Here is a 23315-nt window from a genome sequence, read left to right as displayed (position 1 = left end):
TAGGCCCCCAAATGCGCTTTAGGCGAACTGGGCGTGGCGCAGTCCCAGAATTGGCGAGAATGAGCGTTTCGGCCTTAAATACCGGCCTAATGATATCTTCCTACCTGGCGTAAATTTAGCGCTTTGCGCTTTTGAAAACCAGGCCTATTCAGTGCAGCGATTGCACGGAGCGCTCCTCTGCCTCTCCTCTGTCGCCCTTCTCTGTGTCACTCCCTCTCTCTTGCTCATCATCAGTCTGACAGGCACAATACTTGAAAAAAAGTTCGCTGGTTCTCTCTCTCTCTGACTCCCTCCCTCAGACAGATCGCTCTCTCTGACTCCCTCGCTCAGACAGACACAACACAATAGTATAACAACATGACCGTTTTTTCTAACATGACAGTTTTGAGCCCGTGACATTCAGAGGGTGTTGCATCATCCTACCTGTGCAGTGAAGGTGAGAGAAAACGAGATCATTCTGGGCAAACATTCACTGCACTGCCTGGGTCCCTGCAACAGTCACACATGTGAAATCTCCCAGCATGCATTGGGCTAATCCATTTTGCTAATAAATAGCAACCAAATGAGCCGAAATAGATATAGATATAAATAATGTGTAATGTGAACACAACCTGCAATTGATTTATGAAGCCGGACTGGATCGCTCTGTGGAATTGGAGCTAAAAAGTGAAGCATGTGATTCGTTTACTGCACTTACCCAATGAGCAGATAGTGCATAATTTTACGCTTAAAAGGCGTGGTTGTAATGCTTTAGGCTGCATGTAGCGCCAACACCAATATATTGAGTGGGCTGGTCCACGCCCACTGATCTGCGCTGCGCTGGGCGCTCAGCGCTGTTTATAGGCTGATGCAACGATAGGGACCTGAGTCTCCAAAGGGTCCGCGTGATGTGGAAAATGTCCTGTATCGTTCCTGTACCTAAAAAGCCAAGACCCAGTGGCCCCAACGACTACAGGCCGGTAGCTTTGACGTCCCACATCATGAAGACCCTGGAGAAACTCGTCCTGGAGCAGCTCAGGCCTATGGTCAAACCATCCCTTGACGCCCTCCAGTTTGCCTACCAGCCCCGACTGGGAGTGGAGGACGCTGTCATCTACCTGACCAACCGCGCCTACGCCCACCTTGACAACCCGGCCAGCACTGTGAGAGTCATGTTCTTCGACTTCTCCAGTGCTTTCAACACCATCAGGCCGGCTCTACTGGGTGAGAAGCTGACGGCGATGCGGGTGGATGCCCCCCTGGTGGCCTGGATTGTGGACTACCTGTCTGGCAGACCACAGTATGCAGCGCCTGCAGAACTGTGTGGTCAGCAATACGGGAGCACCACAGGGGACGGTCTTCTCTCCCTTCTTCTTCACCATCTACACCACGGACTTCACCTACCAGACAGAGTCTTGCCACCTTCAGAAGTTCTCTGACGACTCTGCGATAGTGCGATGTATCAAAGATGGCGACGACAATGAGTATCGGGATGTGGTGGCCAACTTTGTCACATGGTGTGAGCAGAACCACCTGCAGCTCAACGTGTCAAAGACAAAGGAGCTGGTGGTGGACCTGAGGAGGGTCAAGGCTCCAGTGACCCCTGTTTCAATCCACGGGGTCAGTGTCGACATAGTGGAGGATTACAAGTACCTTGGAGTGTACATTGACAATAAACTAGACTGGGCTAAGAACTCTGATGCACTCTACAAGAAGGGGCAAAGCCGTCTCTACTTTCTGAGATGGCTGAGGTCCTTCAACGTCTGCCGGACCATGCTGAGGATGTTCTATGAGTCGGTAGTGGCTAGTGCCTTCCTGTATGCTATTGTGTGCTGGGGCAGCAGGCTGAAGGCAGCGGATGCCAACAGACTCAACAAACTGATCCGTAAGGCCAGGGACATTGTGGGGCTGGATCTGGGCTCTCTGACTGCAGTGTCAGAGAAGAGAACGTTGTCCAGGCTACGCTCCATCATGAGCAATGACTCGCACCCACTCCACGGCGTGCTAGTCAAACACAGGAGTACGTTCAGTGAGAGACTGATTCCACCTAGATGCAATACGGAGAGGCACAGGAAATCATTCCTGCCTGTGGCCATTGGTCTATTTAATGCCTCTCTTAAAAGAGCACCTCAGAGACGCTCAGTCTCCCTGAGACTGAGCCAGCCGATAGGTTAACTGTGCCTGGCTGAGCCGTGTAACGTATAGGGCAAGCCGACTTAATATAAGTCCAGGGTGCAATAATGATAATTGGCACGGAATGTATACTTACTCTACGTATTTTGCTTACTTAGACATATTCTACTTATTTTTGCTTCTATCGCATTTACTACTGTTATTCTATGCTATGTTGTGTTCTTCTGCTTATTTTGCTTAATATCGCATTTACTACTGTTTATTTTATGCTATGTGTGTTCTGTGAGTGAGCTACTGTAACTTGTCCCAATTTCCCCCCGGGGATCATTAAAGTCTTTCTGATTCTGATTCTGATTCTGATTCTGATTCTGATAGTGACTGATTCTCACCTGCAATTACCACTCATCACCATAGGTGTCACCCAAGAGAACAAAACTGAAATCTTAGAGATGATCACTTTCACTTTAACTCAGAACTGAAACAAACAAACAAAAAAACGCAAGTGACCCTAATCATCTTCGCTAGTTTTAAATTGTGTGGTGTAAAATATATATATATATATATATTTATTTATTTATTTATTTATTTATTTATTTATTTATTTTTAAGAAATTTCGGTCGCGACCCTAAGGTTGGGAACCACTGCCATAAGACATGAGTTAAGGTATCAGGGCACTTCCAGCATCCACAGGGTCACCCTTCAGCTTTACCCTATATAATGTAGAGGGCGTCCAATATATTCTGTTAATAATCTTAAATTGTACGAATATCACGTGACATGCGCTTTGACACCTGTATTTTTTCTGTGAAGGTGATTCCAAAATGTGTTTCCCATACAGTTTTCAGGGGCCTGCTGTGCTATGTTTTTGTAAAAGCATGGAGTAGTAAATAGATGCTTTGTGACCTCTACTGTAGGTTGAGATCATTAAAGAGGGGGTCTGCATTTTGGGGGCTTTAAAAATGTATTTCAACAAACTATGAATTTACACATAGTGCCAGTATTCTTGTTTGTAACTGAAAGGATTTGAGGTCCTGCCCTATGTAAAGGTCACCAAGCAATGTCTCCAACACCCAACCAGCACCCATTCTTTCCAATACAAAGAGTATTTGCCAAAACATAGGCTGGGGTTTGCCATATGCTAGAGCAGGGATGTCAAACATACGGCCCGGGGGCTAGAACCGGCCTACCAGAGGGTCCAATCTGGGCCCACAAAATGACTTTGTAAAATGTGAAAATTGTACTGAGAAGTCCTTCAATCCAATTTGATGCACTTGTGAAGGTTAACAGGTACCAAGTTTCAGGGGTAAGTTAAATGTTAAGTAGCCTATTCATGTTTTCTATATTCCTTACTAAATGGTAAACTATTTTTTATTATCCTATATAGAGAATGGCACAGTTGCTGTCAATTGTGATGCACAGTTAGATACAGCAGATTTGATAAGCCTGTGGTAGCTGAGATCACCAAAAATGTGTTCTTAAAATGTACATATAATTCTTTACACTAAAAGAAACTGGAAAATTTGGAAGTGTTGTTATTTATAGGGTATTATGCATTGATTTTCTTTGTCTGGCCCAGTCGAGACGAAATGGGGTCGCATGTGGCCCGTGAACTAAAATTAGTTTGACACCCCTAGAGGTTGTGTTCAGGAAGGGATCTTTGCAGTCTTCTTCCAAACTGCCCTAAAGGAACACTCAGCCGATTTTCAACCAGCTTTCTATCATTACAAAATCAGTAGTCTCGCTGGCCAGCCTCCCCTCCCTTCTGTGAGAGTCGTCTGGCTGCACGGAAACAGGCAAGTGGGATAAGCCCTCCCCTGCTCTACAGCTGCTCCCCATTGGAGTGACGGTTGCAGTCGCTGCCGGATGTCCGCTCCCGGCTTATTACAAGCTCTGTCATTGGCTCCGACCCTGTCAATCAGAGCGGCTTGCGCTCCCTCCTCCCTGTGTGTCGCTGTAAATAGTGCCCTGCCACCTCAGTGAAAACAACAACGCTAACTAACTAGCAAGCTAACGGCAGAAACCTACATGCTAGCTCGTTGCTACATGCTCAAAATGGGGTCATGCCTATGTTCCCCGGGTTCTCTGTTCCCCGGGTTCTATGTTCCCCGCTCCTGCTAAACAGGGTTCTATGTTCCCCGGGTCCTATGTTCCCCGCTCCCGAAAAAGGGTCCTATGTTCCCCGGGTCCTATGTTCCCCGCTCGTACGCGTAAAGTCGGCGAGTGCAAACCACAATATCTCGAGGTTGTGAGACTTCATTGACAGACTGCATGAGGGAAAGCTCAAGTCTATAGGCTCAGATACTGTATATGCACACATTCAACAGCAGGAGCAGCAACATGCTATCCATAATATTACATTTTTCAGAGAGAGAGAGAGATCAATATTTGCAACATTCACGCAGCACAAATCGCCTCAGCCTAAACATAACCCACAGACATGCACAAGTTCTGTAAAGCCATTCAAATAAATTGTTTAATTTCGCTTTCCTCTGCAACAGGCTACTTCCCACAGGCTACTTCGCAAGCATAATGGGCGAAGAAAAAATAAAGCGAAATAATAAGTGTTATATCACTACGTGGCTGACATATGCTTCTCTAGCCTCTGTATAAATGTTACAAATTGCTAGGGAAAACTTTCTTATCGTGGCATTGTGCCAGGAAAACATGAGGCATAGCCTACTGCGCCATAGCGCATCAGAAACATCCATATCCCCTGAAAATACGCAATAAACACAATAAATACTGTTGTTTCAAAGTTAAATTGTGTATTTATTTCTCATTTAAATGCAGCTCTGAAACTGGAACTTTTGCAAGCCGAACCCCATATTTTCAAGATGAGCCAGAGAGAGCCAGAGACCCAAGGCAGTGCACTGTAGTATGGAGTCACGCTGAAAAAGGTGCGCTGTCTCTGGGCAGTGGGTGTTGGGTGCTGGGGGTGAAGTGAAGTGAAGGATGGTTGTGGAGGCGTGCGGCGGTGCACTACTCGCCGGCTTGCATACGAGCGGGGAACATAGGACCCGGCCCACCCGGGGATAGGGTGACCAGATCCCAGCAAACCAAATGTGGGACAAAGAATATGTTTGTGTTGGAAAATGTGGGACACATTAGCTAATGCTGGCGACGATTATTTTCATTATCGATTAATCTGTCGATTATTTTAAACTAATCAATTAATCGTCTATAAAATGTCACCAAATGGTGAAAAAGGGTGATAATTTCGCCCCCAAAGCCCAAGATGACATCCTCAAATGTGTTCTTTTATCCTGACCAGCAGTCCACAACCCAAAGATAGTCTGTCATAGAAGACTAAACACGGCAGAAAATATTCACATTTTAAGGAGGCAGATTTATTTTTAGTTAAAAATGTGTCTCTGTCTCTGTCTCTCTCTCTCTCAGTGGTTTGGCTTTTGAAAACTAGAGCGTAGAAAATGTGGGACGTCATCTCAATATGTGGGACATGGGAAAAGGCATGAAAATGCTGTGCAGTCCCACACAAAGTGGGACATCTGGTCACCCTACCCGGGGAACATAGGACCCTTTTTCGGGAGCGGGGAACATAAGACCCGGGGAACATATAACCCTTTTTAGCAGGAGCGGGGAACAGGTACGCTCCCCTGAAAATGGCAAGTTGGATTGTTGGAAACTATTTTCCAAGGGCACTGGCGCCAAGCGCCGCCCATCGCAATCCCACTATGGAGACCTGCGCCGCCAGACTCATCTCACGGTAAGGAGGGGAGGCTGGCCAGCGAGACTACAAAATCAGTAGTATATCAGAAAACTGTAGACAGTTTTGCAGACATTAATTTTGTTTGGCAGTTATTGAGAGTTGATTTGAGTTAAGTTGTGGACCAGTGATGTCATTCATGCACAAATGACATACATTACATTTACTGGTCCACACTTTCAGTACAGGATGATACTGAGCACTTGGGGGCAGAGAGGCAGAAAGATAGGCAACCAAGGGAAGGGCGGGGCAAGTGTGTGCCTCTGCACTGAACCATGGTCTGGAGGGAGGGGCCACTATGCTAAGTGGCATATAGGCAAAAGGCATAATGGTATAAGAGTAGGTTTGGTATCCCTAAGCCTCCCTGATCTAGCCTGGGTAAACCCAGCCCCCAGTGACCTGCTCTCAGGCTCACCCTGCTAGTGACTGGGAACTCTGAGAGCAGATCACGTGGGGGCTAGGTTTACCTAGGCTATCCCTGATCCACCATGTTTTGGAGTTTCTTAAGCATATCCTAGCTTGCTTACCATTCCATAGAACGAGGTTGCACAGCTGATCAAACCTGTGGAAGTACGCTACTTCACTGGGACTGGCACAAGCAATGATTGCAAAATATAATTTAACTTGGGGACTACAGTCATCCTTAATACATTCTCCTTTTTAGCCATCTTTCTATGTCTAGTTTGAATTTCTCCAGTAGGGGTTCCATGTTCACCTTCATGATGTCTGACAGGCTGGGTGGGAATAGAACCCTGAGATAGCCAAGACCCTTTTCCAACCATCTGAAGTTCCCTGCTGGAATAAGGTTTTGGGACAGTATGCTGTTAGGGCAAGAGCCTCACATTGGTGAATTAAATATGTAAATTAAACTATTAATTTTGCTGTGAACGAACCCCCTGTAATTCCTTTAATGAGCTGTGAAGGTCCCCAGACCCAACTTTGACCCACACTGCTGTTACTTCTGTGATCCAGCACCTAAAACTACATACGGTAATATATATTTTGGAAGAGTTTGCTTGTTCTTACTGCACAGATTCATTTCCCCTCAAATACTTTTTGAAGTATCAAACTAATTTGAATATGCATGCCCTCCCATATGTACTCACTCTCTCTAGCTGGACACATTGTGAACAAAGATTTCCTGTTGCTAAACTTTCTAAACATTTGATGATGTATATTTATTTCAGATAAAATATGTCAAGATGAGAGAACTACCATCAGTATTGCAATATAAGTTGGCATTTGACAAAAAACAAACCCAGGGACATGTAAACAAAAAAATAAAAACAATGACAAGGTGGATTATGACTACGTGTCTTGATTCTTCAAAATACATGCCTTGCTGTATTGTAACCGTCTCCTTATCTGTGCCTTGAGAGGGCTGTTGTTAGCAATCAATTTGTCAGAAAAAAGCCATAAAAGGTTCATAGATCAGTCAGCCAAAGGTGAAATGCATATTCCTGATCAAATGTCACACCAGGAGTGCATTCACATGTGATTCACATTTGATGTTTCAAAAACATACAAAACCAAACGCTTTCAAGTTATTAACAAAGCAACTGCATCAAAAACAACAATAACACTATTTCCCATAACATATTAGGATTTTGAACATGAGGTATCACTTGTCTTGAGCAAAATGTTTAGTGAAATATCTTTTTCTGCTTCTCAGCAATCTCCATTGGTGACATGGCCTCAGGGTCGGCGTCTTCATAAAGTGGCTGTTTGATGTGCCTCCAAACCACCAAAACAATCCGCATGACAAACAGCGCACAGGCTAAAGCCAACAGCACAGCTAAGGGATGAAAGAACAGCTTTTAAACAGATGGTTGTGCTCATCGAGTGTTTCTAAATGCAGTTTTACACACAGACTATAGCATTATAACATTTCTTCATCCAGCAGAGGTGGAAATACTGGGAAAAAACGACTGTAGTAACTACTTACTTAGCAAAAAGTCACCAAAAAGTAGTACAAGCACTTACATGATCTTACATCTTCTTCTATCTTGCATACATCTACTGTATCTTGCATTATCTTACATCTGTAGGGTTTCCCCTACCGTTATACGGCTTAGAGGCCAAAGCCATTTTGGGCACCATCTAAGCCAAAACAATGTAAAATCAAATCAATGTTGGTCCCCAGTGATGCAGTGAACTACTTTAGCAAGTTTTGTCTTTATGCTTTTGGGGTTTTGTTTATTTATTATCTGCTCTGGCTTTTCTAAATGTTTGTACACAGATAAATAGTAATAACTAGAGTGCACTCAGAGAGCACAGACCTCCGCCCGGCCAAGGCCAATACTCCAGTCTGCTATGATATGCAAATTCTGAGAGTCGGATCAGAACCATACATCCCCCTAGCCACTCCCCCTACCTACCCACCCCTCGACTCCTTTTCCCTAACCCCGCCCCCTTTCCTTATCACTCCCCCCACCACCCAGATACACCTAGCCACTCCCGCTACCCACCCCTCGAACCCCGACTCTCTATGCCCTTCCTATCCATAGCTACGTCCCCTTTTCCCTAGCTCCGCCCCTTTCAGGACCACGCCCCCTCCCACCATCCAGGTACACCTACCCATTCTCCCCACCCACACAACATTTTCTACCCCTAACCCCAGATCCCCCCTGCCCTGCCACACAGCAACTAAGCCCTCCAAAATACCAGGGAAAACCACGATCTTACAATCTTACATTAAGATTTTGTTCAGGTTATACATTTATTTTACTTTCTACAGTACCTCTGCCATCCTTCAGTGCATCAGTGACATGAACTAGTGGTATTCATGAGATTATCAAAATCTCAAAAAGTTTTTGTTGTCAATTCCTCACCAATGAAGATGCCATTGCGGCTGGGTGCTGCAGCATCATAGTTTTTGTCCAGGTTTCCAGACAGAGCCCAGATGACAACGGGGTAGATGGTGAGGATGTACCGCACATGCTTGTCAAGGACGAAGTTTTCCAGAATAAACCTGCAAAAGATCAAAAACACACACATTGCTTTGGAAATTCCTGGGGATGGATGCCTGAGCTATGGCATGTTGCCTTTCTCTCAAACGTTTTCTAGTGTGTCTCTTTCCATGCACTTACCACACAATCAACACAACAGTCAAGATCGAGAGTGAGATGGTGGCAGCGTCCGTTGGAGACATGCTTACATCATAACTCAGTACAATGGTCAGGTTAATTAGAGTTGCAATCGTTGTCCATGTTGCGTATATGGACACACCATTCTGAACCTGCAAATATATTAACGAGTATAAGTTGAATGCACCCACACACATACAGAGAGCCTGAAACATAATATGTCAGTTTATGGTTTAAATATCCCCCTGGTTGTATATATATATATATATATATCTGTCGCACTAGTACAACATTATCTCAAATTAGTCAAATATATTAATCTAAGCTGGTACCTGGAAGCATATAATCATGTACTAGTCAATGATGTTTATATGGGTGTCATACTAACCAACACACGGAGGAGCAATAAGTCTATTTTCTGGTATTTCTTGAGCCACGCTCCATAAATATAGAGTCCATGGCAGGTGTAGCATATCATGGTATAGTTTGTACAGATGACCACAAGCAGAAAAACCAGTGCAGCAATCATCATCCTGTAGGGAGGGGGGCAGCAGAGGAAAAAAAAAACATATTTCGTCATGTTGTTGTAAATAGTTTCTATGGTCACCTTACAGTATGTACCATATATGTTACAGCTTACATTATGTAAATATATCTAGTGACAGAAACCATTTAACCATGTGCCCCATTTACAGCCTTCCTTTAAAAGCACTTACCCTCTGTCCCATAGCAACAGCCAGCCAATATTGAAACACATATTGATGCACCAACTAATAAAGAATCCATAAGGCAGCACTGAGGGGCTGCAGTAAACAAAGCCATAGCCGTTCCTACAAGCAAAACAAGAACAATTGATTTTATGTTTGTGCAGTGTAACAAATATACTACACAGACATGGGTCAATTTAGACAACCACTCAGTTTTGATTTCATTGCATTAATTTGATAGCTGACAGTTTTCAAAAAACTAAATAAGTATTTGCATCCTATTTGACCCAGGTCTGGTCTTTGGACAAAGTTAAGATTTCTATTAGAGAGAATATCAAAAGTAGGCCCTAACTTTCTGCAAAGATTAGTGAGGATGTATGCAAGCATCAAAATGAGCCAGGTGTAAATGACAGCCCAGATTTGGAAGGTCCATCCTGAGGGTGTGATCTGGGTGTCAAACAGAGCGGAGGCGTTGGCTGTGGTGGTCGAATAGGGACCTGGGCACAGTGGGCAGGTAAATTAAAACAATGAATGAAGACATGGACGGAACTGTAGTGAGAGGGCTGTGTGACCCGCTAAAATACCATTTGTGATTTCTCAGTAATCCTACAATACTCGTTCAAAATGCTGCATATCGAAAGAGAGACAATAAAAAACAAACTTACCAATTCCAACAACAGCCAGCGCATTGAACACCAAGCTTATTACAAAGAGGAGAATAGACACCACTATCACAGCAAGACGTCCAGAATGGTGTTCTCCCATTGTGGTCAACTATGATAAAGGAAAACTTAAGCTTATTCAAAAATGAGTACTGTGTACATATTTATCCACAGAACATTGACTTTGGTAAAGCATTGGCACTAAAGAATTGATAGCTATGGCACATCTTCATTATCAGATACTGTTTTGTTAGATTTGGTCTAAAATAGCGCCAGTGGCTTATCGTGAGTGAGCAGGTATAGGGGGTTAATGTCTTGCTCAAGGAAATGTTGACAAGTCACACAGATATTGTTGGAACTACAGAGACTGTTGCAGGGAATGAACCTAAGACAGCAGGTTATGGGACGGTCCATGTAACATCCCCAGTTTAATTAAAAACAAATTAATTGCAAATGTTGTTATGGTGAAAGTGACTCAGAAAGTTGGGATCAACAGCAGGGTGGCTTAGCTGACCCTGACCTCTGACCTCCCTGTGGAAGGGGGAGGTAATATCATATCACTTTATCATTATACGTCTGCTACAAGGAATATTGATCCAAATGATGCATTTTTCTTGATAAACCAACATCTTTCTCATAACAAATACGGTAAAAACATGATCAAAAATTATTTAGCAGTTGTGTTTGTGTCCCGGATAAACCACTGCAGTGTTGATGTGAATGAGGAAGTCCTTTCTGTTATTCAAAAACTGTGATTGAAATGCTTCAGATATGAAATGTAAACTATTTTCAGAATCTTAATCAAATTCTAGGCTGAAATAGACAAATGACAAGATTTATCATGTTTTTTGTTGTTTTTGTTTTTACAATGTCTCAATTCCAAAAGGCACGTGTGCCATCACCGCATGCTGTGTTTTCTTGTTGGTAATTAAGCCGAGTGGCAGCATGACTTAGATAACAAGTGCCACATGATCAAGACTGGCAATGAAGACAAATAAGACATACCTTTCCTTGCCCCTCCCTATGTGAGCCGAGTCAATATGGAGACCAAAACAGACTGTGAGGGGATGATACTTCTGAGTGATACTTCACTTATAGAATAGCTGGTTGTGTAAGAGAACATTTTATGACCACCCAACACATCACGTGCATTTCTTATCTTGCATACATTTCTGCCTCAGAGCAATATATCATAAAAGGACAACACACTATAGATGTGGCCCCCCCACCTACCTTGTGAAAGGCATTCTTTGCTTGAGAATCAATGACATTGAACTACATACCAGTACCTGTATTTTGTGTTCAAACCTATACATAATGTTAAACATATCCAATACCATGGCTGCTTGTGTTGTCAAACACCATATAAATATATATATATATATATATATATATATATATATATATATATATATATATATATATATATATATAGATACACACACACATTATCTTATTTGTGCATCCGTTTTGGAAATGCTTAATATGTTTGTTGAAGAAAATGCATCTTAGAATTTAGATGAAATTCTAATTTTATGCAAGTGAGTTTAAAAATGTATAATTTCATTGAGACAGTCCACATGTACCACTGTGCATTGATCTATACACAATAACTATAAAGTGGTACCAAAAGTAACAGGATAAAATGTTTGGCATACCTTTTGTTGTGTTTTCTTAGGTAGAGCAGCACCAGAAGGAGGGTGGGCTTTTTCTTTCATACAAACAGCTGGTTGTGTAAGACCCATATGATTTATGACCTTTCAGCACATGTAGGCTACATACAGGGTATCAAAGTTGAGAGTTTCCCCAAATATGTATAAAGATAGCTCTGCCCTTTGTCATCAAATGATGAACTTGGTGAATAGAGATGGGGACAAAAACATAATAAAACTGCTATATCAGTGACTGCTGCTGTAGGTAATGTAAACAATTCTAAAACTATGGACTTTGTCCCATAGATTTGTCCCAACTGGCCTGTTTGATAATATGCCTTTTTCAGTTGAGCGGTCAAAAGGGGGCAGCAGGGTTTAAATGGTTTAAAAGGGTTTAAAATCAGCCATATGTGACTGGGTGTCAGACTTCCTCACAGACCGAAAACAGGTGGTGAAAATAGAAGACCGCACCTCCTCCCCACTGACCATCAGCATTGGAGCGCCACAGGGATGTGTCTCCAGCCCCTACTGGTATGACCTCTACACCCACGACTGCGTGGCAACCCAAACCTCAAACACCATCGTGAAGTTTGCGGACGACACTGCAGTGGTGGGGCTGATCTCCAACGGCGACGAGACGCCCTACAGGAAAGAACTGGCTGTCCTGGAACAATGGTGCCAGGACAACCACCTCTCCCTGAATGTGGCCAAGACCAAGGAGATCATCACAGACTACAGGAGGTGGGGGGGTGGGACTCACAGACTACAGGAGGTGGGGGGGGGGGGGTCCCACCGCCCGGTCACCATCTACGGCACAGAGGTGGAAAGAGTGGACAGCTTTAAATACCTGGGTGTCAACATCCACCAGGACCTAACATGGTCCAGCCACACCACCTCTGTTGCCAAAAAGGCCCAACAACGGCTGCACGGTCTCAGACGACTAAAGAAGTTCGGCCTGAGACCCACAATACTCAAAGACTTCTACAGAGGCACCATTGAAAGCCTACTGACCGGCTGCTTCACCTCCTGGAAACTGCACCATAAAAGACATGAAAGCGCTGAGGAGAGTGAGGCGCGCGGCCCAGCATGTAACAGGCTGCGAGCTGCCGGATCTGGCAGACCTCTACACTCAGCGCTGCCTCAAGAGAACCAGGAAAATAATCAAGGACCCAACCCACCCACTCAACAACATGTTCTCCCTGCTACCATCTGGTAGCCTAGGTAAACCCAGCCCCCACGTGACCTGCTCTCTCAGTTCCCAGTCACTAGTGACTGAGAACAGGTCTGAGAGCAGGTCACGTGGGGCATGGGTTTACCCAGGCTAACCATCTGGTAGGAGATACAGAACCCCCAAAACCCGGACAAGCAGACTACGAAATAGCTTCATCCCCCAAGCCACCAGACTAAACAATAAACAGATCCACCCCACCATTATGACCAGCTGCTAAGATAACATGTACAGATTTATTTATGGCCAACCACAATATATAGACAAAGACTTGTAACTACTAATTAACATAACATATAAAGATTATTTATGGGAATCCGCAATATACGGCACAGACCCGAAAAGCACCGGAATAGATGACAATAACGACAATGTTCTGATGTTAATGTACTAGTTAAGCATGACAGGAAACAATGATGATAATGTTATGTGAATGACAATGACGACGATGTCGATGACAATGATGATGACGATGTTGATGACGATGATAATGATGACTGTAACGGAACATAACTCAGCTCAAGCATTTCACTGTGTGTACTTGTACATCCGTGTGACAATAAACATCTTGTATCTTGTATCTTGCAAATGTGCCTGAATGCTTGACTTTGAACAACTTTGCTCTTGAGCATGTTTGAGTTGTTGGCTTGGCGCAATATTTTTGCCCTTTTGAAAAGTCATGACCAAAAAAAAAAAAATCACTTAGCTAGCCTACATTATGTCAGAGTTCATTTTGTGTTGCTTGCAGACAGACAGACAGACAGACAGACAGACAGACAGACAGACAGACAGACAGAGATGAATGAACTCTGATGTAATATGTCACATGACCACTAGAGTGCAGCACTTTAGCCTAAAACTGAGCTACATTTTGGAAATTGGCCTATCACTATCAGACCGGGAAATTGTTTTTAATTTACCCATTGGCATGTAAGTAGCAAGTTTTGTAGATTTCGTTTTTAAATTTTCTTTTCAATTTCAAGTATATAGTTTAGTTTCCACACGTTTTAGTTTAGTTTGTAGTAGTTTGAGTAGGCTATTAGTTTTGTTTTTATTTTATTTTTGATATAATTGTCAGGGGCAATATTTAAGAAGATCAGAATAGGTATTAGGTAGGCTAGCTACATTAGGCTACAAACACTTGTGAATTGACTCACAGTCACAGACATCCCATCTCAATCACCAATGCCTCATGCTTGTTGACACATTTGACAAAATTGACATGCTAAAAGTAAAAGTAAAAGTAGAGTCTGCACATTGACTGATTATGTGTGTGTGTGTGTGTGTGTGTGTGTGTGTGAGAGAGAGAATTTATGACATCACTGATGATGTCACAATGCCTATGACATCACTGATGACATAATTCACTGATGATGTCATTTATGACATCACAGTGGGACAGACAGACAGAGAAACAGACAGACAGACAGAGCCCCACCTCCCATTTATATACTGATGATTGTAATTTTAGAGCCGTATAGAGATTTTCATAATAATTGTATAATATCTGAGGAACATGTTGATATTCCCAACGGTCTCATCTTTTTACCATGTGCACAACGTGCGCAAGCGCGTGGTCAAGAGAAGGCTTTTTGGGGTGAGTCATGCATTCATGTCATTTAGGCTACTGCATTAAGCTGCTAATTTCCCTGTTTCCCGTGTCAATAGACTCATTTCCCAATACAATTTTTGAGGTGCTAAAGCAAACCATAAGATAATGATGGTTCCGTTTAGGCGTTCCAGTGCCAGGGGCCAGGGCCCTCATTAATGTTATTGGTTACACACCTTACTTCCTGCTTTACCACCTCAAAACGGATGCTGTGAAAAGGGTCTATAAAGGGGATTGAATAGAGAGAGAGAGAGAGAGAGAGAGAGAGAGAGAGAGAGAGAGAGAGAGAGAGAGGGGTCCACTAGCAAACCAGGAATTCTCTAATTGGGACAAACACCAAATTGAGATTCTTCACGTGCACTGAACTTTGTAAATACATTCTAAAAGTCCAAAGAAAAACCCCAAATAATGCATGCAGAGCGGAACTTGGCTAATTCCCTCTAATTGACATTAAAAAAGAGCCATTACATTCTAGCACCTCAAAACTAGTGACCCCTCCTCCTACCATCACCAAGCCTTAAAGCCAAGAAGAGACCATAGAGAGGAGCCCCCTCAGCCAGCTGGTCCTGAGACTTACCCCCAAACGAAGACTTACCTATTGGAAGAATACCACAAAAACCCAAAGTAAATTAGATTGCTATTTGGCCCTAAATCGAGATTACACGGTGGCAGACTACCTGACCACTATTATTGACCCAAAACTGAGGAAGACATTGACCAGGTACAGACTCAGTGATCATAGCCTGGCAATAGAAACAGGCAGACACCGACAGACCTGGCTACCCAGAGAGGAGAGGCTGTGTTCACTCTGCTCCCAAGGAGAGGTGGAGACAGAGCTGCACTTCCTGTTACACTGTGACAAATATAAAGAAATTAGAGCCTCAATCTCCCCCAAAATTAACCAGAAGTACAAAGAATTTGAAAATAGGTTTTTTGGTCAACACTAATATTTTATTTTATCTTATTTTATTCAATTTTATTCTTTTTTGCTTTGTTTTGTTTTTCTCTCTCTTCTGAAGATTTCATAATAACAACGGTTATTTACAGATTCTGTGAATTTGGTACTTATTGCGTGTTTGTATCTTGTTTGTGAGGCCCCACCGCTCCAGACGTCCACCTAATGATTACTGACGTGAAGAGCAATTTGGTTAATAAAATCGCTGGGCTGGGCGCAGTGTTTGTGGTGTGGGAAATGTGTTAAAAGCTTGTATTACGTTTTCAATTCAGTTGGTTCATGAAATCGCTGGGCTGCGTGTGCAGTGTTTGTGGTGTGGGAGATTCGAGCTGTCAAAAGAGGACAAAAGACTTGCTCCTGGCCAATCCCGGCGCTTGACTGCTGCGTAGGCGGGCCCAGGGCGTGGTTTTGGCTTAACCTATGTGGGTTTCGAACATACGTTTCGAAATAACGCCCCCCCCCCCCCGACTGCTCGCCTCGGTGATGCAAGGCATTCTGGGTATTGTGGTGGTGACGTGTTGAAGCTCCCATGCAAACGTTCTTGATAGATAATAACGAGAGTAACGTTAGCAGTAGCACCTTATTTCCCGTTTATACTTTGAGAAGTTTAATTTACAAACAGAAGACTCGTATGTGCGGATGATATTATCACGGATATATGAAGTGGAACCGGGGCTCCGTTGATCAGAGGAAGAAGAAGACTTATTGGACTCAGATGAATGGTTTAGCTGTGAAGCTAACGTTAGCTGTGAAGCTATTTGAGCTTTGAATGATAAAGTTTGTCAGAAAAGTTCCTGTCACTGTGTAAAATGAAACTGTCTAAAGTCCAGAAGCTGAGAGCTGTGGTGAAGCAGCGCCTAACTGAGGCTGTTGGAGACATATTTGGGCTGTTTGAAAGAACAATAGCAGAATACGAGGAGGATGCTACTCGTTCAAAAGAGGAGATCGATCGACAGCGTAAACTGCTGGACGCTGTGCGGTTACACAGAGACGCCTTGCCTCCAGACCTCCAGCAGCTGTTGGTCATTGAAGAAGAGGTTCCCCCTGAGCAGCAGGAGTGGATCCCCAGTCTGGACCAGAGCAGTCAGGAGAGAGAGCAGCTTCAGGAGGACCCAGAGCCCCCACACATTAAAGAGGAACAGGAGGAACTATGGATCAGTCAGGAGGGAGAACAGCTTCAGGAGGACCCAGAGCCCCCACACATTAAAGAGGAACTCTGGATCAGGAGGGAGGGAGAGCAGCTTCAGGAGGAGCCAGAGCCCCCAGACATTAAAGAGGAACAGGAGGAACTCTGGATCAGGAGCGAGGGAGAGCAGCTTCAACAGCCGGAGGAGGCTGATATGAAGTTCCCATTCTCTGTTGTCTCTGTGAAGAGTGAAGAGGAGGAAGAGAAACCTCAGTTGTCACAGTTTCATCAAAGCCAAACTGAGGAGAACAGAGAGGCAGAGCCTCTAGCCAGCTGCTCAACTGAACAGATTAAAACTGAAGCTGATGGTGAGGACTGTGGAGTATCAGAACCAGCAAAGAACTTGATATACTTATATCAAGCTAGTAATTCACAACCAACTAGTGATGACAAGACTTCAGACTCTTCTGAGACTGAAGACAATTATAATGAATGGGTGGAAACTAGTGAACTTCAGTCAGGTTTAGGCTCACAGATCAACAGTGAAGTTCCAAGGAAGAAACACTTCAGCTGCCCAGTTTGTGGTAAAATATTTGCTAATGAAGCACACTTGAAGAGACACATGATAGTCCACACAGGAGATAAACCGTTTAATTGCTCAGTCTGTGGTAAAGGTTTTGCTCATAAAGCAAACTTGAAGTCACACATGATAGTCCACACAGGAGATAAACAATTTAATTGCTCACTCTGTGGTAAAAGTTTTGGTCATAAAGGACACTTGAAGACACACATGGTAGTCCACACAGGAGATTATCAATTTAATTGCTCAGTCTGTGGTAAAGGTTTTGCTTATAAGAAAGACTTGAATATACACATGGTAGTCCACACAGGAGATAAACCATTTATTTGCTCAGTCTGTGGTAAATGTTTTGGTTATAAAGTAACCTTGAAGACACACATGAAAGTCCACACAGGATATTATCAATTTAATTGCTCCGTCTGTGGTAAAGCTTTTGGTCGGAAAGGAAACTTGAAGACACACATGGTGGTCCACACAGGAGATTATCAATTTAATTGTTCAGTCTGTGGTAAAGGTTTTGGTCGTAAAGGATACTTGAAGAGACACATGATAGTCCACACAGGAGATAATTAAACAATTGAATTGCTCAGTCTGTGGTAAATGTTTTGGTTGTAAAGGAGACTTGAAGAGAGAAACATTTAACTCAGGGTTCCCATGGCCATGGAAAACCTGGAAAAGTTGTGGGATTTCAAAATCTTTTTTTCCAGGCCTGTAAAACTCATGGAATTGTCAAAATCCTTGAAAGTTGATGAAAAGTCATGAAATTGTGTTGTGTGTAATGGAGTTGTTACAGTAATCTTCCCGTGGATAACCTTCCACTGTAATGTAACATATAACGGCAAATGTATTCTCTGTAGCTATTGACGTAACGTAGCTCTAACTTGTGTTGATTTTAGTGCTTGCATTTTATATTAATATTTTATTGGAAAATTCCTGTTTTAGTTCAATAGCTTGCATCATGCAAGTGCATGATGCAGTGACACCAAAGCACTAAAAACCAATGTAAGGAGAAGCTGTGTCTATTTGTCTATAATAATCATTTCTGATATTGATTCAGAGTCACTGCCTTACAGTAAATGGAAATTCTATTCGGTTGTTAAAACTGACGACAGTCTTTCAACCCGCGTCACCTCCAGGGTCTAGCGGCACCGCTCCTCATTCGCCTCATTCAAAACAACTATGGCGAAACCCGTGAATCTATTTAGATATATTTTTATGAATAATTTTTTAACTTAACAACTTTTTTTTATTTATAATCTTTTTACACTTGGCACCAAACTTTGTTTTTCTACATACTTTCTCCAAATTGTAACGTTCCTTATTAACTGCAGCCATTTCCTCTTCTCTTTCTCGTCGCAAGGAAAGCAGTAGAATGACAGTTGAATCGTTTTCTTAGTCTCGGATCTATTCCAACAATGAGGGACACAGCACTGCGGCATATTGACAACGCAGAGAGGCTTGGCGCTTGGACCCGGAAGTTGTATTGTCGGGAGGTCATACGTCACAGCTTCACAAGGGAATTATTGATCCCTGAAAAGTAATGGAAAATTTTATAAATTGTATCCATGAAAATTAGGGATGCACCAATATGAAGATTTTGGTCGATGCCGATAACCGATATTAACATTGCTGTTATGGCCGATAACCGATATTTACCGATGTCGATATGATCTGTATAAAACCACATTTTTATGATCATCACATTTTGTACATACTGAAAAGCACATGTTAACACTGAATTTGAAAAAGTTATGCATTTCTTTATTTGCAAAGCCTTTGGAAAAGCCCATAAATCATAGATTTAGTGCATTATTTCATATCAATGTGAAGAATTTGGCTGATAATGATAACCGATATTAACATTGCAACATCTGACCGATACCGATATGACCGATATGTTAAAAAATGACTAACATCGACCGATATGATTGCCGATATATCGTGCATCCCTAATGAAAATGTGTGGGAACTCTGTTAATTGCTGTCTGTGGTGGAGGGGGGATTTGAGGTCCAGTTATGTATGGATGCAAGTTTTTGTGCTTTGTTGTGTTGTCCTGTGTTTATGTATCACACAAAAAACTCAATAAAAATTGATCACAAAAAACGATGTGGTAAATGTTTTAGTCAAAATGGAAACAGTGGCCCTCTTTGAAACCCTTTACATCAGACCGGCTACATGTCCCCGCCCCCTTTTCTGTGGAAAAGCAAAAGACACTCGTCATAGACTTAAATGTAAAATAGCAGAACAAAACAGCAAAAGAAAAGCACCAGTGTAACTACACCCAAACCCAAATGTTTGGTGAAACCTGACACCTAATGGTGAAAAATAGGGTACTGAACTGGCCTTCTCTTATTGGCTGGTCTCTTTCCCCTGTGATGTCACCCTCGTCACATTGTAATGGACAACTGTGATTGATGAATTAGATTAGATTAGATTAGCCTTTATTGTCTCCCTAAGGAGAAATTTGTCTTGGGCATTTGAGAGCACATACAATATGTATCATAGCACACATACATACAGTGCATGTACAATCAAACTACAATACATTCAATACCAATATATCCCTATCCACCAAAAACATACACACCAAGAATATTACCTAATATTGCTAAATGTCCTTTACAAAAAAGTATTGCCCCTCCCCCCAAGAAATAGGTTTGATGATCAAATGAAAAGTTAAATATTGCACCGATGCTATACAAAAAAAATATTGCACAATAAACTGTAATTTTAGGTATTGTACAGATGCTCTACATCAGGGGTGTCCAAACCTTTTTGAATGGGGGGGTGTCTACAAACTGTAGTGCTGTCATGGTTAGGTGAATGGAAGAAATGCAAAGTGAACTTCCTTGATTAACGGTTAATCAATGAATGACCAATTCTGTGTGGAGGGCCACATAGTATACAGTAGTATTTTGAGAGCCGCGGGCCGTTTAAAATTAGTCCGCGGGCAGCAAAAGGCCCCCGGGCCGGACTTTGGATGTGCCTGCTCTACATCATCTCTTACTGTTAAGTAGTTTGATTGACAGTGAAACAAATAAGATGTATACCTGTTCAGCTTACAGTTTGGTGACCTGTACCTTCTGCCTGACGGCAACACCTCAGCATACTCTGTATGAAGGATGTGGTTTGGGTCACAGGTGATTTTGAGGCTCTGCTTCCTCACTGTCTCCTCAAAAATCTCCTGGAGAGAAGATGGGAGCTGCATGGCAATCATTTTACCAGCCCTCCTGATGAGGTTTTGGAGTTGTGATTTGAGTTTAACGGACAGGTTACCAAACCATGTAGTGATGCCGTAGAGAATAATTAATTTAATGGCTGCCCTGTAGCACAACATCATGTTTTTATCTACTCCATGGACCCTAAGCCTTCTCAAAACATGCAAACGCTGCTTAATACGAGAACATAAAATCTCAACTTGGTGAGCCCAATTCAACTGAAAATCCAAATGGATGCCTAAATACTTACATGATGTCACCTGCTCAACTCTCTCCCCTTTGAGAACTGGGCTGTGATCCCCCACAGACCTGGGATCAAAGACCATTTCCTTTGTTGTTGTTGTTGTTGTTGTTGTTGTTGTTGTTGTTGTTGTTGTTGTTGTTGTTGTTGTTGTTGTTGTTGTTTTACAATTAAAATAAGGTTGTGCTCCTCACACCACTTCACATCCTCTTCCAGCTCTTGTTTGTACATGCCAATATCAGATTTTTGGTCAATATTGAGATTAAGATTATGGCTATATCATCAGAAAACTTGATCATGTAGTTGTTTGTATACTGGAACATTATGAAGGAGGACAGTTTGTAATTTTCCAATTAGTTATATTCATGTTTTACTATTGTTAAAATGTAGAGCAAATGAGCTGTCTCTTTAATGTATTCAGGGGAGGGAAGGTAATGAAGCCAGTGCTCAGCCTGTCATGTCTCTTTAATGTATTCAGGGGAGGGAAGGTAATGAAGCCAGTGCTCAGCCTGTCATGTCTCGTTAATGTATTCAGGGGAGGGAAGGTAATGAAGCCAGTGCTCAGCCTGTCATGTCTCGTTAATGTATTCAGGGGAGGGAAGGTAATAAAGCCAGTGCTCAGCCTGTCATGGCACAACCCATCTGACACATTGGAGGTACAATGATAGAAACATGGAAGGTATAAACGCTGCTGTTGCATTCAGTTTGCAAAACTGTTACAGGACTGAAGTGAAGCAAAATGCTGATTCAGGGTGAGAGTCGAGTGTTTAGCTGTTCCAGTGTTCCCCCACAAGCCAGGTTCCCTCATTTCCAGGTATAGCATTTATACACTGCCAGAGATCTTAGACTATGATGATCTGAAAAAGACACATTTCAATTAATCTATGTAGATTTTAGTATAGGTGTGTTATATTTATCACGTGGTGTTAACTCAATCCAGCAGAGGGGGCTGAGTGACTGACTGTGCCACATGGTTATTTCACGCAGAACAGAATTGCCTGACTACACACATTGAGCCAGAACCCCAACTGGGACCATTCATTCTCATAGTGATTTTTGGCCAGGTATAGATCTCTAGAGTTATAGTGATTTTTGGCCAGGTATAGATCTCTAGAGTTAGAAAATACCCAAGTAGGCCTACAACCCCCTTTATCTGACTACAACATTTTGCTTAGAAAGCTGCAAGAGAGAACTAGCCTATATGATGCAATGATTGAATGTTGACCTAATAATCTAAGATTACAAAATGAGGAATGAGTGAAAGAGTTGCAATTAGCCTCCTGAGAAGATTTATTTTTACATTTCATTTATTTTCATGATTTATCTATCTATATATATGTATACAACTGAGTATGTGGGCTCTGTTTGTTTCAAGTTCTGTGTTCGGCCACAGCTATGCCGTTTTACGTGCGATCGGGGTGAAACCTTCATCGTGTGTAAAGGGCACCCGAGCGGGTGACCTGAGGGATAGGGACACACACACACACACACACACACACACACACACACACACACACACACGCACACACACTGATGATGTCATCAGTGATATCATAATTGGGCACACACACACATACACACACACACAAGGAGGCATTGTGACAAGACTGATCAGTGATGTCACACACACACACAAGGAGGCATTTGTGACAAGACCAAGACTGATATCAGTGATGTCATAGGGGGGCACACACACACACACACACACACACACACACACACACACACACACACACACACACACACACACACACACACACACACACACACACACACACTGATGATGTCATAATAATTGGACACACACACACACACACACACACACACAGGCATGCCTGTGTGTGTGTGTGTGTGTGTGTGTGTGTGTGTGTGTTGCTGACTAAATGTTATTGCATCAGTCACAACACACAATATCCTACATCAACGTACCCCTAATGTGGGTAGGCAGCAGTTTTGTGTGTTCTCACCAGGTTCTCACTGCGCCCCTCCCCCATCACCTCCCAACGCCCGACGCGTTATTTCGAAACCCACATAGGTTACGCCAAAACCACGCCCTGTGCCCGCCTACGCAGCAGTCAAGCGCCGGGATTGGCCAGGAGCAAGACTTTTGTCTTCTTTTGACAGCTCGAATCTCCAACACCACACGATTTCATGAACCAACTGAATTGCTCTTGAGAGTGGACATTGAAATTAATTATGATCACATAGCCTACCTTCCTTAGTGTATTAACGCTAATGAAAATGTAATACAAGCTTTTAACACATTTTCCACACCACAAACACTGCGCCCAGTAGGCCTACAGCGATTTTTATTAACCAAATTGCTCTTGATAGCGGACATTGAAAATAAATTAACGCTACTGTAATATATTAACGCTAATGAAAACGTAACACAAGCTTTTAACACACAATC

Source organism: Poromitra crassiceps (genome assembly GCF_964638095.1).
Source record: "Poromitra crassiceps genome assembly, chromosome: 2".
NCBI classification, from domain to species: Eukaryota; Metazoa; Chordata; class Actinopteri; order Beryciformes; family Melamphaidae; genus Poromitra; species Poromitra crassiceps.
Note: the sequence above shows the minus strand (reverse complement) of the source record.